The sequence below is a fragment of the Malaclemys terrapin genome, chromosome 1 (assembly GCF_027887155.1).
Source record: "Malaclemys terrapin pileata isolate rMalTer1 chromosome 1, rMalTer1.hap1, whole genome shotgun sequence".
NCBI classification, from domain to species: domain Eukaryota; kingdom Metazoa; phylum Chordata; order Testudines; family Emydidae; genus Malaclemys; species Malaclemys terrapin.
The window spans coordinates 231,235,637-231,239,472 of record NC_071505.1 but is presented as its reverse complement, the minus strand read 5'-3'; positions in this window follow the sequence as shown (position 1 = coordinate 231,239,472).

Sequence of the window (3,836 nt, the reverse complement as noted above, 5' to 3'; positions counted from 1 at the left end):
CATTGGTGGTAAGCACATTGACATGAACCTGAATCTTTTGCATAATGAATATTCACCATGTCTGTTTCAGCATATGGAAGAGTAAGACTATTAATCTGGAATGCCCTGAAAGGTGTAGGGAGCAATTTACAGCAGCTGTCACTGAAGTGGCTAATTACAGCACTTGTGGGAAGCATATAACTAAACTAGTTAAACTGACTACTATTGAAGCATTAGTAAACTTGAAACAGTAAAGACTCAGGAAGTATACATTCAGAATGGTTTGTTTTTATTTAAACTGATTTAAAGAGTTTTTAAATTGTTTGATCATACTTCAGAGGGAAAGGAAATTGTACAACCTAGCAAATCTTCAAGATCAATGTAATATCAAAAGTTAGGTACTAACTAAAAAGGATATCCATCATTTATACACTGATAATCTAATTTTTCTTATTAGTCAGACATGTATTCTCTCCTCCCTAACAGATCTAACTCACTGTCTTGTAGTGGGTTTTTACTCTGTTAGCAACAACTGAACACTTGCTGGGTGTCATTTTCTTGAGAAACAAATAAAACCCTGGACAGTTAGGAGTTGCCCTTCCAAAACCATTTGCATGCTTGAGCTACTGCTATGTTAAAGCTTCCCACTGCTGCAATTCTCATCAGAAGTGTATTTTATTTGTGGAAATGCAAAGCTAGCACTCGTAGTATTAAGTTAAATGGATGTAGTGGGAGGTGGAGGGGGGAATCAGTGTTTGCACTTTATATCATTTCTCAATCAGTGGGAGTCAGTTCTTAAAAGTCCTGCTACAACCTTGGAAAGGTCACTGCCAACTATGAGCAAGAATATCTCAGATATATCTTAACTAGTGCAGTGAATCACAGGTAAGATGTGGTCATCTCTCAGGTAACTGGTGCCAAGATCATTCACTGATTTTAGTGATAGCCACTTTCAAGACATTCTCCAAGGAGAGTGCATAGTGTAGTTTTAGTGGGCAGGTGATAAAGATGAACAAACTTTGTTCGAAAAATAGTTCCAACCTCTTGGGGAAGCACAATTGACTCAAGAATTCAGGGATGGCTCTAATAAGACACAAAGCTTCTGACTACAAGGAACACACATTCCCCCATCATAAGCAATATCAATACTTGATTCTGTGTATATTTTGTTATGAAATGTTTTTGTTTTACAAAGTTATTCCACATCTTTAACTCTGATCTGCAATGCAGCATGTCCCTGTTTCCCCTCTTTGTGGCTCTTGGTCCCTTGGAAATAACTTGCCAATCACTTAAATATTAATAGTGCTATCAAGTGGGACACTTCTGATTGTGAGGAAAACACGATCAAGTACTGCTGAATAACTCTCATTCAAAGTAGCTTAAATGTAAACTTACTTTACAGACCAAACCTGTATTTACAATTATGACAGTTGAAAAGTAGATTGTTTTGAGTCTATTACATTCCTGGAAAACAGGTAACAATCAAATGCCTATAGTAGCCCCCTGAACATATGAGCATTACTGGACATGCAATAAACCAAGATAACATTTTCACCAATTGTAGCTGAGTTGAAATGTTTGACAAATAAATGTTGAATTATTATTTACGTAAGGAGTATTAATAAATGGGGTACATTCAGTTAATTAAAAATACCCACCAAAATGCACTTTGACACCACCTTGGCTGGGTAGGGTTTTAGTTATTGACTGTAGCCCTTTGTTTCCTACTTACAGTTTAATGTGCAGTTAAAGGCCATACTGAATCATTAACATATTGGGATGCCTGACAAGTTAACTTGCTAATATAGGCTTTTGTACATGCGCTGAATAGTGGTAATTCCTGTAAGCTTCAATTATTGCGCTAGGGTCCTTTGCTTGATAAGCTACTAAAAGTGCATTTATTATAGCCTTCACCCTAGGCTATCCTGCTTATCAAACACTAATGAAGCCTTACAACCCTCACTTGCTGTGACTCAAGAATGTGTACTACACTTTACAGATATTAAGTGTTTTGTTTGCAAGTCTCAGGGCATGTCTCCCCTACAAATTTACGGCAGCAAAGCTGTGCCCCTACAGGTCAGTATAGCACTTCTGGTGAAGATGTTTTAAGCCAACAGGCGAGCACTCTCCTGCTGGCGTAATAACTCCACCTCTGTGAGAGGCGGTAGCTGTCAGTAGGAGAAGCTCTCCCGCATAGCGTTGTCTACAGCAGTGCTTAGGTCAGTATAACTATGTCGCTCAGGCAGTGCAGATTAGTTACACCCAAGTAATTTTGTTGTTTAGACTAGACCTCAATTCTCAACAGGGCAGAGAGGAATGAGCCAAATTCTATTCTTGTAATTTGCACATAAAGCATGCAGTTAGGAACTTATCCCACCCTCTGTGAAATGTAAATATTGTACGTTCTTCTGCCTTACAAATAGAAGGCTACACAGTAGCCTTCCTTTATAGATCTCATGGCTCCATGTCAGTCAAGTGCTGAATTAAAGACACTAGTCCTTCCCTCCAATTCTTTTGGCTCCTTTTTTCTGGAGTTGCTTAACCTGCACCTCACTTCTTGTATCATATGCCTTTTAATGTTTTTCTTCTCTTTCCAGATCTAAAGCGCAACAAAAAATGAAGCAAAGGTGGGAAATCAATAGGATAAAGGCAAGATAAAAGGAGAGCAACGGCCGAAGGGCCATGTACTTAAGCTATGGGTGACAGAGCCTTGCTTTTTCTCTGGGTAGGTAAAACCATGAAAGGCCTCAAATGTAAGGCATGGGAAAACTACAAGAAGAATTACAGATGAGTAAATGAAGGTGGGTTACTTGTAACGGGACTTCTTCAAGATGAGGCTGCGTATTATGGGTATTGCACTTGATGTCCCCTTTGATTCCTTCCCTCAGCATCTCTGAACAGATTGAGTGTAAGGCACAGGACGTGTGAAAATATAAAGAACACCCAGGTTAGTGTCTGATAGAAGTTGTCTGTCTTCTTGGAAATTAGTCAACTCCTGCCTTTTAGCAGCCTAGCAGGCTGCAGCAGGCCATTGAGAATTGGTAAGGATATCCTGCTCTTGGAGGTAGCCCCAAGAATGTCAAATATAGGGTGGGAGGTCTCCTTCATGGCTACTGAAGGTAAATTCAGTGTGGATGCTGTATCACCCACCAGGTCATGGAACTGTAGTGTGTCCTCAGAATGGAAAGAGGCAGATGCTCATCTGGTCATAAATCAGGTTTGTGGTCTCTCTCAGCTCTTTTTGAACAAGACCATACAATCTCCTCATCTTCCTCTTCAGATAGAGTATCAGGTGCCACTGCCTGAGATGCAGATGGATCCAGTGGAACTGGGTCCAAGGATTTCGCAGCAGCCAGATTTACTACTGGTGAAACATCCCCTCTCCATCTACAAGGATGACAACTTAAAAATTCCTGTAGCAGCACCCCATCATAGAGCTCAGGACTGCCACTCCCCAGCAACTTGGATCTGGGAACAAATCCACAGGAGCAAAAGGAGGCATCAACCAGAAGGAAATAGGTTCTCTTCCTCTTTTATCCTCCTCTAAACATGGATCCAGCCTCGGCTCTGCGCTGGACCACACAGATGAGAGCAATGGTCCTGGAGGGTGGAGAGAAATAAACAGTGAGAAATTTTCATGGAGACTGTAGGAGACTTTGGAGGACGAAGTCTAGACAGATCAGAGGAGAGGATAATAATCTCTTGCTCTTCTTTTTTCAGGTGAAGACAAACAGCCTCTCTCTTCCTCAAGATCCTCTATTTCTTACTCAGAACAGAAGAATGCTCAGAAGCCAAACAGTGAACATCTGCCACTAAAGTAAGGGTCCACATAAGATCAGAAGAGGGACCCAGAACCA